Source organism: Musca autumnalis, unplaced genomic scaffold, assembly GCF_047663935.1.
Source record: "Musca autumnalis isolate F117 unplaced genomic scaffold, ASM4766393v1 scaffold_5, whole genome shotgun sequence".
In the NCBI taxonomy this organism is placed as follows: Eukaryota; Metazoa; Arthropoda; class Insecta; order Diptera; family Muscidae; genus Musca; species Musca autumnalis.
The window spans coordinates 4,132,288-4,147,564 of record NW_027412088.1 but is presented as its reverse complement, the minus strand read 5'-3'; the positions used below and the strand labels follow the sequence as shown (position 1 = coordinate 4,147,564).

General features: G+C 36.2%; 1 protein-coding gene across 2 annotated transcripts in view; it reads left to right on the top strand.

Moving 5' to 3' along the window:
* Positions 1–15,277, top strand: part of twz (BTB/POZ domain-containing protein twz) — a 182,231-nt gene that overhangs the window by 77,930 nt on the left and 89,024 nt on the right. The window contains exon 1 of one of the 2 annotated variants that reach the window (XM_073990418.1): positions 14,668–14,898. The exons of the other annotated variant lie outside the window; for it this stretch is intronic. The gene's annotated coding sequence lies outside the window, so the exon portion shown is untranslated. Of the gene's footprint in view, positions 1–14,667; positions 14,899–15,277 lie in introns of those variants that run through there. 2 annotated transcript variants of the gene reach the window in all.

Here is a 15,277-nt window from a genome sequence, read left to right as displayed (position 1 = left end):
AAACACAAACGCGAAATTGGAAAATACATAACTAGTTACAAATAAATAAATAAATTCATTTTATTTATATTCAGTTACCAGTCAGTCATGCACCCAAATAGAGTGACAAAGGACAAATGGTTGTCTAATTTTAGTTTGTGAAATTCGAAAAACTATTGTTTCATTGTAATTCGAAACTCAAGAGAAATATGCAAACAAGAATTCAAATGCCACTAAATAAATAAACAGCAGCGGCAATCAAAAGGTGTTAAAATTGCAATAAAATAAAAGGTGAAGTAAAAATAATTTTCAACGGGAGAGGAAGGAACTGTGTTAGAGAAAATAGTAAGGAAAGGTTCAATGTTGGGCGCACGATTTTATGTACATATTTGAAAGCAAAGCAAAGTCTATAGTTTTGGACAAAAGCTTTCCGCTTATCACAATTCCTTATTTGTACGTCGTCAAGTGATAGGTAGTGGAGTAAAACTTTAGAAAACAGTAGTTTAGTGGAATTTTAGCGGCCCCCAACTGCAAATGAATGGATTGTATTCATGTGGGATCAACAAATTTCTCCATTTGTCAATAAAAGGAATTTTATTTAAGAGCTTAAAGAGTCTGCGCTTGGGTGACGTAGGGGATGGAAGATACCAAGGAACGGTCCTGACCGGCTTTAACATGGCAAAGCCCAGGATTTATCTTGGTCCCTCTTTCATCTCAAGTGGACACTGACCTCCCCGTGGTGTCACCTGGGGAACTGCTTTTAACACCCGTTAAAGGTAGTGAGCTAACATGTCCCGCGCGTTCACCCATAAGAACGTTAAAAACTGGGGTTTGGGCGTCGGGTTAGTAACCCTTCCCTAGAAAAAACAGCCTATGATGAAAAAACGAAAGAAAAGAAAAACAAACCCCTCTAAAGTTGACGAACCCCGCAAACGTTTTAAGGACCATGATCTGCGAATCTGCACCTGGAATGTTCGCACTCTTTATAGGGAAGGTGCAGTTTACGCATTGGCAGATGTACTTGAAAAGTACAATGCCATACAGGAAATACGATGGATTGGGAAAGGCGTCACAACAATACCTAAAAGTGACGCACTGTATTATAGCAGCCATGACACAAAGCATGAGTTTGGTTGCGGATTTGTAGTTGGTCGGAGGTATAAACATCTGTTCTCCAGCTTCACCCCAGTGAATAGAAGACTTGCTGTAATTCGATTAAAAGCTAAATTCTTCAACATCAGTTTTATTTGCGCTCATGCTCCCACTGAAGACAAGGACTAACAGACCAAAAATATATTTTACGAGCGCTTAAAAGAAACTTATGACAGTTGCCCTGCCCATGACATTAAAATTATACTAGGCGATGGCCCAACAGTCGGGAAATTCAGCCTCCACTGTGAAACATCTGACAATTGTATGAGGATGATAGACTTTGCAGCTGCAAAAAAACATGGTAGTTAGCAGTACCAGATTTAAGCATCTTGATATTCATAAGGGCACCTGACTGTCGCCAAATCAAAGAACAAGAAATCAAATTGGTCACGTTGTGATAGATGGAAGACATGCATCAAGCGTGTTGGATGTACGATCGTTCCGGGGTTCAAACATAGACTCGCACCTAGAGCTGGCAAACCATCGATATTCCCAACATTAGATATTTTCGATATAATGTTTTAAAATATCGATATTATCGTTAAGTTGTTATTTCAATGGATTTCAGGTTAGGGGCTTTTATTCCGATAATATCGATAGGCAAAACTATCTATCGATATTGAGTTTTTAAATAATAATCGATACTATCGATAGTGCCATCGATTTTTTGTCAGCTCTACTCGGACCACTACCTTGTTGCAGCAAAGGTACGTACCAGATTAAACGTAGCAAACACAGTGCGAACAGACACAACACGGAAGTTGGACATCGGTAAGCTACAATCACAACAGATAGCCACAGCATATTCCACTCAACTGGCCCAACTGCTTAATCAAAGCACTCCTCGTCCCGATAACATATCAGGACAATGGCAAACATTGACCACTCCATGCAAACAGCCGTAAAATCAGTACTTGGATACCAGAGACCTCCACCAAGGAATCCATGCTATGACCAGGAGTGTCGTTCTGCTACCGAAGAGAAAAATGCGGCATATAGGGCTACTCTACAATCAGTAGCAACGCGTAGCCACGAGAGTGATATCGGGAGAAAAGGAGAGAAGAGAAACGTCTTTTCCGCAAGAAAAAGAGAGAAATGGAAAAGCGGGAGTGTGAAAAAAATCGAGATGTACAGGAGCCAGAATGAAGTCCGCAAATTCTATCAAAAAGTGAAACATCAAACAGATGGCTTTGGTACAGGCACATCCTCCTGTAGAGACCAGCAACGTAATCTGGTAACAGATACAGATAGCGTGCTCAGGATATGGAAGAAACATTTTTCCAAACCGTTGGTATCCAATAGTAGCGAAGTCGACGAAGATATCACACATCCAATCCCAGAAGATAGTATTGAATGTATACCACCCGGCCAAGATGAGGTAAAGACAGCAATAATCCGGCTGAAGCATAATAAGGCAGCAGGAGGTGATGGCCTACCAGCCGAGCTGTTTAAAACCGGAGGCGACACGCTGATAAGGTGTATGCATCAGCTAGTTAGCTCCATCTGGCAGGAAGAACGCGTACCCGACGATTGGAACCTGAGCATCCTGTGTCCCGTCCATAAGAAAGGAGATAAGACTTGATGCTCCAACTATAGGGGCATAATTCTTCTCCCTATCGCCTACAAGATAGTGTTAGAGATATTGTGCGAACGACTAAAGCCCATGGTCAACGAAATAATTGGACCATACCAATGCGGACCATACCCTGCGGCAAATCCTGGAGAAGACCCAAGAGATGCAGATCGACACCTACCACCTTTTTGTCGATTATGAAGCAGCCTTTGACAGCCCGCTACGTTCGAAGGTATTCCAAGCTCTGTCTGAATTTGGTATCCCCGTATAGCTCATTCGGCTTTGTATAATGACTCTAACTGACACAAGATCTTCAGTTAAAATAGGAAAGAACCTCTCCGAAGAGTTTTGTATTAAAAGAGGTTTTAGGCAAGGAGACAGCCTTTCGTGTAATCTTTTCAACATCCTGCTAGAAAAGGTTATACGAGAGGCAAACGTCAACAGTAGTCTGAATCTACACCAACAGCCACATGTTACTCGCTTATGCTGATGATATAGACTTCATGGGACGATCAGTAAAAGAAGTAACCGATACCTTTAGGAAGGTCGAAGGAGAATCTGCTAAAGTGGGTCTGGCGGTAAACGGCGAGAAGACCAAGCTGATGGTGCCGACGCGCAATGCGTCCATTGAGATCGGACCAACTGTTGAAGTTGGTTCCTATAATTTTAAGGTAATAAAAGACTTCGTATACCTCGGCACCGCCGTAAACACAACAAACGACATCAGTTGTTAAATAAAAAGAAGAATTATATTGGCCAACAGATGCTACTTTGGCTTAAGTAAGCAGTTTAAAAACAAATCCACATCTTGCCAAACAAAAATAACGCTTTACAAAACACTGATACTACCCGTGCTGATGTATGGTTCCGAAGCCTGTGTACTGGCGCAAGCAGATAAGGCAGTGCTTGGCGGGTTTGAGAGAAAAATTCTTCGAAAGATCTACGGACCGATCTGCATTGACGGTGAATATCGACGTCGTATTAACCACGAGCTCTATCTGCTATACAACGACATCAATATAGTTAAACGTATCGAGATGCAGCGATTGCGTTGGCTAGGCCATATAATAAGAATGAGCGATGATGAACCCGCTAAAAAGGCGTATAAATTCGAGCCACATGGCGGTGCACGCAGAAATGGCAGACCAAAGAATAGATGGCGCAAACATGTGGATGAAGAGATGACAAGGCACGGTATTCCAAAAAGCGAAGCCCTAAACAGAGAGAGTTGGAGATATTTTCTTAGTTCGGTCTATGTAACAAATGTTCTGTAATGGGCCAGCTAAGTAAGGAAGTGAGTCTGCGCTTATGACAGGAGTTACCATATAAAGGGGAACGAGCAAGGGGCAAAGCAACAGCAGATTCGACTCGGTTCTTTAGTTCGTATATGAACTCAAAATTGGTTACAATGATATGTTGTCTACGTTGTAATAGTTGAATTATTTGGGGAATAAATTTCGGCTCATTTGAATAGCTCGCTCTGATGTTTCAATTCTTTATCCTTTTTTTCAAGTTATATTAAGAGGTGTTCAAGGTTTGTAAATTGTGATTCACGTATTAAGAATGAACAAATCCATTAATTTGACTTACACTATGTACTTATTTGCTAAAGAAAACGTAAACAAAATAAATGCAATATTTCAAACAAATCACTTGCCTCATTTCAGTAGCATAAATTAGCGCATACACAGCAATGACATACATGCACATCGACCATTTATTTTTTCTACGACTTCTCTTTATCATGTGTCAGATTTTAATTTTTTTTCTTGGTATTTGGAACAAATCAACAAAATTTTTTTTTTGAGTTTATGAAGCACTAAACCACTTAAAATCATGATTGATCTTGCACAGAAATTCAGCACAGATATCTGGATATCTATTTGCAAAAGATGGTACAAGTGGGATTTTATTTTTTGTGAAGTAAAATTTTCAATTTTTTTTTGCCTAGTAATATTTTCATAAATAAGCTATATATCCGTATAATTGCTTTTTTATATAAGTTGTTTTCTTGAACCAGCAAGCTCAACCATTAAAACAACATTAACAAGTGCAAGCTTGATATCGTAAAACGCCGTTGCACATTGTTAGGGTCTAGGGGAGAATATTTTCCTACACATAACTAATTTTGTGTTATTTTTTATCTGTCAAACGAAATCAAGATTTTCAGCCTGTTTCTGTATGTCGAAAGAAGAATGTGTGCGAACGAAACACGACCAAACTTTAGTTTTCGAAATAAATTTACCTTTGCTTTTGCTTCAAAACAAAAAAAAAAAAAAAAATTGAAAAACACACAAGAGTTTGGACGTGTTTCATTCGCACACATTCTTCTTTCGACATACAGAAACTGGCTGTTTATTTTTTTTTTTATTTGAAAATGTTGCCTTTTTAGGCGAAGATCATTTTTTAGTGTTAATTTTTAATCGAGCTTTGTGATCTATAATGCAAGTGAAAAAGGAAAGCCGAATATTCGAACCCACACACCCACCACTATGCGACATGCATGTTTCGCCTTCGGTAAAGGCTCTTCAGACATATCAGTTGTGAAGCGGCTACGCTGTCCTCGAACTTTTCTTCTTTCAAATGCATTTTTTGTTTTGGTTTTTACAACAACAATGAGGATTTATTTAAGTCGTCATATGATATTTTAAGACAATTAATGTAATTTAACACTTTATTTTATTTCATTTAATTTTGTTCTTATTTAAAATTATAATATCAAGTTCAGTAATATTATTATAAATTATTATTTACATTAAAATTGTAAACAGACATTTAATACAAACAAATATGGTATTTACATTGAAACTATTGACATAAGAAAAACACTAAGTTTAGAAATCAAATGCTGAATGGCATAATGTGATGACTGAAAATTTTCTAAATTTATTTTAAATCCTCCATATTTGAAAGACCTGTAACATAATACACATACACACACATTTTCTATTTGTTGTCAATAAAATATTTAACAATTTGTGTTAGAATTTCTCAACGTTTTGCATTAAATATTTATAAATAAACATAACAAATGCAAGCATGGTTTTAGGCGATTTGAAATATAAATTATATTCCGGCTTATTTTTGTTCACTCAACTATTTATTTATTAGCAGTCGACACAACGACAACGAAATTCGTTCAACATTTACTCGTCGTATATAAAATGTGTTCAAAATCGGGCACACAGTGTGTGTGGTGCAGCGACTAAGCTAGGCATCATTCTCATTCGAAAGCCATGGCCCAGAGTAATTGTTTAAATAGTTTCCATTTTCACGAAATAGAAAGGTAGTGTGGTGGCAAGAGGGAGAGTGGCAGAGAGTTGTAAAAATGAAACAACCATGAAAACGCCATGAATTTAAATGTTACTGAATGGGCCATCAGAGGTCTACTTTTATAATTAGCGAAAAGCCCAAAAAATGTATATCATCACTAAACGTTAATTAAACTTTATTTTGTGGGCTCACATACACACATGCATATGCATTTATATACTATGTATGTGGATGGATGCAGTTTAGCTGCAGCCCATTGGAGAATTTTCATTTGAATAGTCGAATTAGTCACAGGCTAGAAGGCGTTCATATTTTTAAAACAGCAAATAATATAATGCAGTAGAGCTGATGAAAGGAGCAGCAAATGCAAGTTGTCAGCATAAATATCTGTAATTCTGCTGACAAATTGCATTCACCTATACCTTTTTATTGGCAATGTTAGCAAAAGTGCGAACTGTGAAAAATTGATTTGTTATACAAATTTGTTAAAAACTAGTAAGATTAAATTTAAGTGTGCTGTGCTGACGGAAATGTACCCTCAGCCTCTGACTAAAAAATAAGCAAACACCATAATTATGCCGTATATAAAAATATGAGGAATCTGTAGGCACCGTTATGTGGGGATATTTCAAAATTTACTTCTGATTTATAGAGAACTTGAAATATTAAATTAAGTTAAACCAAATTTCCGGTAGAGGTACCGGTATCGTTCCCGTCCTTCGGGTGCCTCCCTCACAAAATTTGGGAATAGTGCAGTTTGCGGACTCGCCTCGGATCTATTTGAAAGTTTTTGCAGAAGGTTGTTTTCACGGTACCTCTGCCGACAATTTAGTTTAACTTAATTTATTAATATGGAATATTAATATTTCCATATCCCAACCTGATACATGACGATGTGCAAAGTTTGGACTAAACAGAAACTTCCTGCGAGAGTTATCTTGCGGATTTGCCATTTTATTTGGTACCGTCAGGGTTTCTTCGATGTTTTAGGCTATTATCTCAGGAAGTATGGACCTGTCTCCGAAAAATTGTAAAGGGGACCGCAAGGAAACCTGCTGAAAAAAATTTTCAAAACGATCCTAGAGGAGCTCTTAAACTTCAATTTTTCCGAATTTTACGTGGGAGGTACCCGAAGGAGTAGACCGATATATTTTATATTCGAACCCTGGAGGGAATAATACGATGTGCAAAGATTCGACCAAATCGATTGCTGCCTTCGAGAGTTATCGTTCACACCATTTTACAGACAAATTTTAAACCTTTGTGGGGAGGTAGCCGAAGGGGTGGACCGATATGGCCCATCTTCCAACCAGACGGACGGGCATGGCTAAATCGACTCCAAATTGTCTGAAACAGATTTCGTCCAAGCATACTTTGGGTCTAAAACCATTATTTCGATGAGGCAAAAATACGGGAAAATTACAAAAACTCAAACAGAAATTTAAAATCAACTTACAAGCCAATCAGATGCCAACGAAGATGCTGCTAGATACTAACTTTCCATAAATCCTCACGGATCCTCACAAAATATTATTGGATATAATAAAAAAAAATCCACGATTATTAATAATCTTAACATTACCAATAATAACTCAAAATACCAAAAGTCAAAATACGGTATGTGAATGGGGATTTATCTATATATAGAGATATAGTAATTCTTATGTTTTATAGAATTTTGTTTATCGCGCCTTCCCATACCAACTTAGCCAGAGTTCCATGTGCCACCAACATCACAGTTTGCTTTATTTTTTATTTATTTTATTTTCCATAATTCTAAATTAGGCTATTATTTCTTTTTAAGGTATTTACGGAATGTGGATATTAGTATTTAGCGAATTTGTCGCTAGTAGCACTGCGATAATCCTGACCAACCTTTGATTATTAGGTGGTGATCATAGAAAAACAAACACTTCCACATGGAGCTCTTTCCTGTAGTATATGGGAAGTTGTCTTAATGATCCTCCATGCTCATACCAAGTTCTGTTCACATCATGGACAGAGAGATGTAAGCAACTGTTTTTCTAGAAAGCTGAAATCTCAAACCGCCGATTTGGTCTCTGAAGCGTGGGCTGGTTTACGTCATATTTGAATGCAAATTATTTTGCTTGGTTTATTAGAATTCACTTATTCAATAACTTGTGATATTTTGTGTGCTGTTTATTCGTTACTGTATGTGTTTTTCCATTATTCCATCAAATAACAGCCATCATCATAAAATTGGCGAACACATACAAAATAGATGTTATAATAACTACATATTTTAATATATATTTGAACGGGGCTTATATAAATATCACAATTTTAGCCTAATTGCTTTTTCTGAAAGAAGAAAAAAAATAAAATTACCATAAAGCAAATAATTTTAATTTTCCGCATCTCTGGCATGCACCTCCAGTCACGAACACATGCACACTAGCAGCAACCTATACACATGCATACATACATATGTATGTGTACATGTTTATTACGAATAAATAGAGGCAAATATTAATTTTGAGATTCTCTTCTCTGCTTCGAACTAATCGAATGTGTAAAACTACTACCAATCCACAGAAGAGGTTGTTATAGTAGATAACCCGGTTTTTGTGGTTGACGGCAAAAACACGAAGGTGTTCTGATGTGTGAAATTGATGAGGAAAAATCCATTAATTTCCTTGGAAAATTTCTTTAAGAGATTCATAAACAAGTTGTGTTACATACTTTGCTAAGCAAGACTTCGCTATCATAACCTACCGCAATTTCTATTAAATTGGATAGAATATCAATAATAATTGGAGAAATAATGTTGATGTCGTAAGGCATTTTAGTTTATAGGGCGATGACACTTAAAACGTTAATGTCTTTATTCGAAAAATAAGCTTGTAAGGCAGGAAGGTCCATGGATTTTTATTTCTTCGAAAGGCGTACTAACTTGAATTGCCCTATTAATAACATTCGTCTCGAAAGCCGAACTATTAATATATGTTTAACTTTTCGGTCTAATACTTTGTCCTTCTCAACTTATCCCATGCCTCTGATTCATTCATTAGGACGGGTAGTATCAGAAACATTCACATAAATAAAATTTTTGTGTTGTTATTTTGCGTACTTAAGCCGAAACAGAATAAACGTATGGTAAACGTAACATAAAACTTTAGTCGAACATGTATTCTGTTTTCAGTTTTAGACCAACGTTGCATCATTTGCTCATATCATTCGCCTGTTATTTCAAAACAGATGTTGTTTGCTTTGCTTATGATGGTAGTGGGTTACATAACGTCAGTAAAAACCATATGGTTCTGAAATATTCGGAGAGGGTTTTTCACATTTTTGAGGTTTAAAAGTACTCCAAATTTAAACGTACCTTAAAATCTTTTGAACGTACGGTGCAGTCGGCGACTGTTCGTATAAAGTTTAAGTTAATAATAAAAAAACTTTATTTATGCGGCTGGATGAGCAATTTCGGATTCTTTCTTGGGAAGTATGGACTTCTTAAAGAAAACAATAATACTTTTCTGAACAGGGTCATCACGACTAGACGCGGAATTAATTGCAACACGTGTCGAACTTTTGTTTGGGTGGTGCAGGAAGGAATGGAACGATGACGTTCATTTGTGAACTTGAGCTAAGTCTGAGAGGAATATTACGGTAACGTACGTAACGATGTCAGTTACTCCTTTCGCGAGATATCGTGCTCAACTTAAACTTTTAGGTCATTATTTCACGAAGTATGGCCTTTACCACGGAAAAAGTTACATCATTGTAATATGGACCACAAGGACTGTCCTCGGTAATTTAAAACGATATTCGAATAGACCCTAAACTGCCCTTATCGACATTTTAGAACTTGTGTAGCGGAGATATCCGAAGGAGTGGACTGTTATAGTCCATATCTAAACATGATCTACGATCGAATGAAATATGTATTAAGGCCATGAACCATTCGTTGGTAGTCTGAGGCCATTATTTCAGGAAGTGTGATCGTTGGAATTATGACCACTAGGACTAGGACTTTGGTAAACATTTTAAAACAATCATCAAACAGAAATAAGCGAGCATTTGTGTGAAAAATCATTGACGTTTAGTGGGACAAATACCCGAAAGATCAGTAGTGGTGCTATTCTTTAACGAATTTTTGGTTACCGACAAAAATCGGTAAATTAAAAACACAAAATTATGAATTAAAAGTATTAATAAAAGTTGACAGTACCTAGTGATAACTTTAGTACGTACAGACAAATTCCGTTAATTACCGAAATTGTAGGCATTTTAATTCTACCCATTTTTGTCGGTATCCAAAAAATGCGTTAGAGAAATTGATTTTTCCCTTCAAGAGTTCTCGTTTTCAACAGACAGATAGATAGTCTAGATCGACATTAGGAGGAGGCACTTCCGTCATAAGGCTAAGGGCATAAAACGGTTAACAACTGTTATGATAATCTTGGGTTTTCCTTTTATAGCAACGTTGACCAAAACTCCCAAAAAGCCTCTGAACACTCACTACTGAGGAGTGTGAAGCCACAGCTTTAGCGAAAACGAGTCAAATACACTGTGAAACAAATTGGAGCTCAAAATCTGGGCGGTGATATTTTCGCCATATGTCAAATTTCTGGGTTATGGCATAATTAATTTTTTGATTGTGCCTATTATGCTTAAGAAAATAACATTATATCTCTTTCCGGCGATATTGTAGCGTCGTTTTGAGTTTACATGTCAATCGGCTGGCGCATCTTTTTGTGGAACATTTCGTCCTTCTAACTCAATTCCTTAAATGTAAATATACCCTCAGCCTTTAGGCTAGAAAATGTATATGAAGAAAAGACAAAATTTTTTAGTTTTCCATAAAAAAAAAATTAAAAAAATTTTTTTAAGCTACATGAAAAATTTTTGGTACATAGATTGGGAAAAAAATCCCATTCTTAAATCTGTTCGAGATACTAATTTTGGTTGTTGCGCGCAAAAGTTATGGCGGTTGATAAAAAGAAAAAAATCTTTAAAAGACTCTAATCATTATATTGAGAAACTATCTTAATTAGAGGCTCCCTACATACTATATGTTTACTGAGGTCCCATAACTTTAGTTAAAAAATTGTACATTTTCGCGGAAATTAGGAAAGCATTCAAAACAATTGGTAGTTTACAACTTGTTCGAATAAAATTCAAGCTGTTTATGCATCTGAAAAATATATAAAAAATATGTACGTAATTTAAACATCGCGAAGATTCAAATGAAATCAAAACCGTTTAGCGGTTTGCATATTATAGCAAAAAACAAAAAATATATTGAGGAAATTTATAAAATTTTTGTAAGAGAAAATATTTATTAAAATTTATTTTGTGAGTTAGTTGAACAAAATGTAAGAAAAATAGGTCGTAGTTTTTCTTCTATTTTGGTTAAATTTCACGCAATAAATCACATTTTTTATTCTAATCACTTCTCGAAAACACGCTAACATCTAGCAGAAGATATGGATATCTTTCAAATAAATGTTGGGTTCCTTTAAATGGGGTATAATCTTGAAATAAAATTGTATCGGGTAATGTCCATTTTGAAATGCGTGTAAATCGCGAAATCCTCAAATACGGCGAATTCTTTTCTTTTAATTTGTACACATATGTCAGGATTTACTTTGGCTGCTAAGATGTAGCATCGTCTGCAGCTTAGTGTGCAACAAACTGTATAACGCTTATATTTTGCACAAAGTGCATACACTTTTTATGCGCATCCAATTTCACTATCAACCGTGAAAAAATACATCGATCTAACCATATTTCAATAAAATCCATCAAGAACCGTGGATGTAGCATCACACAGTATTTTTTGGATAAATCGGATACAGCTCCCATGCCACTAAATTTTTCCAACCGCTGTTTTCGCACAAACGCAGTGATGATTCACTTTCTTCATTGAAATGGAAACGATCCACATAAAACGCGAATTAATCAGCGATATTTTGAAAAACATTTTTAGCAAATTTTTCAATTTTTGCAGTAGCCATTTCCGCCGTTCTAGTAGATGGATTTTTACGATATGTGATTCATATGATCCGGATCGCCGAAAAACTAAAATATCGCGGGGTACCAGCACACTCAAAACGATATTGTAAATACTGTACCCAAAAAATATGTTTTTTAGAAAAAATATCGCACTAAATTTTGGTCTTTGGCTGTAGATCACTCTGCTGCTGTGTGGGCTACATACTCAATATACATATCAGATTATGCGAAATCGCGAGTTCTTTAATCCTATAATTCGTATTTCGAAATATCCGAATGCGCGTCCCAGTTACATAAAAAATACAAAAAACACCTGAAATCCGGCTTCAAAACGTCAGCATCCATAAAAGGTGGATGCAGTGGAAATTTTGGAAAGTGATACATTAGAAGTGTAATCTTTATTTTGTATTCTCCTACTTTTACTTTGGACAGATGTCCGTCATTTGAATGGTTTAATCAGAAAACGAATAGCAATGTAAAAAACCTGCTTAGCTTCAACGTGTTTTTACCTATGTTTTTTCCTTTACGCGGTCGTAACTACCACGTAAATTAATTTTTTTTTTTTGCTAAATTTTTGAGCTTTGTACAAAAACATCTAAATTAATCCAGCAATAGTCATAGTTACTGGTAAACTACAATAGTTCGCGTATTATAATAGTGCAAACCTTGGCTTCATGGAAACTAAAAAATTTTGACTTTTCCTCATATATACTTTGATACGACCAAAAATGTACCTCATCGAAATAACGGTTTTAGACCCCAAGTAGGTTTGGACAAAATTCGTTTTACACAATTTGGAGTCGATTTAAAAATGTCCGTCCGTCTGTCTGGCTGGTGCGCCCGATAACTCTCGAACGGAACCGATTCGAACCAAATTTTGGGTATAGTAATATTTTGTCCCTATCGGTCCACTCCTTCGGGTACCTCTCCCACAAAAGTTCAAAATTTTTCTGTAAAATTAAAATTTTTCGAAAGGACCAATCGATTTGGTCCAAACTTTGCACATCGTATTATTCCTTCCTGATATAGATCGGGTTCGAATATGGACTATATTGGTCTACTCCTTCGGGTACCTCCCACACAAAATTGGGATAAAATGAAGTTTAGGAGCTCCTCTCGGATCATTTAGAATTTTTTTTTTCAGTAGGTTGTCCTTGCGGCTCCTTTTACGACGGTCCATACTTCCTGAGATATTGGCCTAAAAGCTCCAAGAAACCTTGACGCACCAAAAAAATGACAAATCCGCAAGATAATTCTCGCAGGGAGTTTCTGATTGGTGCAGACTTTGCTCATCGTATTATTTTATCCTGTCATATTGGAATATGGACTATATCGGTCTACTCCTTCGGATACCTCCCACACTAAATTCGGATAAAGTGAAGTTTAAGAGCTCCTCTCGCATCATTTTGATTCTTTTTTCAGTAGGTAGTTCTAGCAGTCTCATTTACAACGGAAAAATTTTTCCGCAGTGAGTCAATACCTCCTGAGATAATGGCCAAGCTCCAAATGCCTGCCGGCACATACTAAAATGGCTACAGTGTAAGATAACTCTCACATTTAAAAAAAAATTCTTCCAAATTTAGTAGAACGTAATTTAATATTTCGAGCCCTTAATGAAGAAGTTTGGTTACAAAAAATGTTTGGTATATGTCATTGATTTTGTGTAGCCCCACATTATGGTACGTACAGATTTTAAAGCAAACTCGTGGTACAAAATCAATATATTTTAAATACGGCATAATTATTGTGTTTGGTTTTGAATTGTTGTGTTTTTGTCAGTGGCTGAGGGAATATCTCCGTCAGCACAGCTGAATGATACTTTCTTACTTGTGTTTTAATGAAACGTATTAAAAGTTCGGCTCTTTCGAAAAGAATTAAATTAAATTTCTATTTCAAAAAAAATCTAACTCTAGAAGGACCTATTGATATTCTAAATGGGTTAATACGGTTGTTGGTTGATGTGTATCCGCCACATTTATGTATAACTTTCACATAAATAACCATTTCCCGTTTGCTTTTATTTTTTGGTTGGAAATATGTACCTTTCCTGCATATTTTCAAATATAATTTTTTTTGTTGGCGTTTTTGTTTTGTATTTATAATTAGCCTGAAACCATTTTGCAAATTTTGCTGGAAGGCTTTCGTAGAACAGACCTAAGTTCCTTTGTGTCTGTGTGTGTGGTGGTAAGGCTACACACACAATCGTAGCTTCATATGTATGTAGCAATGTTTTGTACTATATGGTGGTCTGTATTCATATATATTTATTTGTAGGTAACATTGTTTGTGTGTGTGTTGGTATGTTTGTGTGAGTGTGTGTGTTAGTATACAATACAGCCAGTATATTATTTTCAAAGTTGAAATCCATCACTGGTGCAGTGCCGGCGGCTGTGTTTTGTATGAAATATTATAATTATGAGCGATGAGAACCCTGAGGTCGCTTAGCATGGACCGACCTACCATCCACTCAGCCAGCCAGCCAGTCAACCAGCCATCCAGCGAACCAGCCAACCATGCAATAGTTATAGAAAGAGGTTTCATTTCGTTTTGTTATTCGTATTGTGTGTTTTTGTTTTTGTTGTTGTTGTTATTATTGTTATATTCAAACATTCGCACACACACATACACAGATATACACTTGGACTACGCCAAGTTAACTCTAAGCAAAACTAAAGTTAGCTGACTGTGAATTTGTAGCTGGGGGAGGTGGCAGTGATGGAAGCTGCATCAGTGAAACAAAAAGCGCGAGAAAAGCAAAACATTTTTATAAACACTTCCAACAGCTGTATACGGAATTGTGGGCACAAAACTAAATTTAGGAGAGACCGTTTCGGTGGAATTGGAATTCATTCAGAATTTATGCGACAAAAGTCATAGATGAATTGGTGTATCTTGTATGCAGAAGAAATTGAAAACGTATTTCTTGAATCATTTATACATAGGTATGTATGTATGTGGAAGATGTGGTGTATTTTAGGGATTATTGTATAATTAATATAAAAATAATTGTATAATAACATTATGCTGGGTTATTTACATACATGCATATGTACATATAGCCATCCATTCCATTCATTTTAAATCAAAGAATAAAATTGGTTGTAATGTGTAAATGTGTCCGCATTACCTGTTCGCCTTTTGTTCTGTTCAAGAATCAGATCTTTGTTTAGTAGTTTTGCATGCATTCTCCTCATCCACGTTTCTTTTATCCAACTCTGAGGTGTTCTCCATTCGTTCTGCCTTAGCTTTATTTTGGCGTTTGCTTTTGTTGTTGTTGGTTTCTTTCCTTTTGTTTGTTTTGTACCCTCTCAACAAATTCCA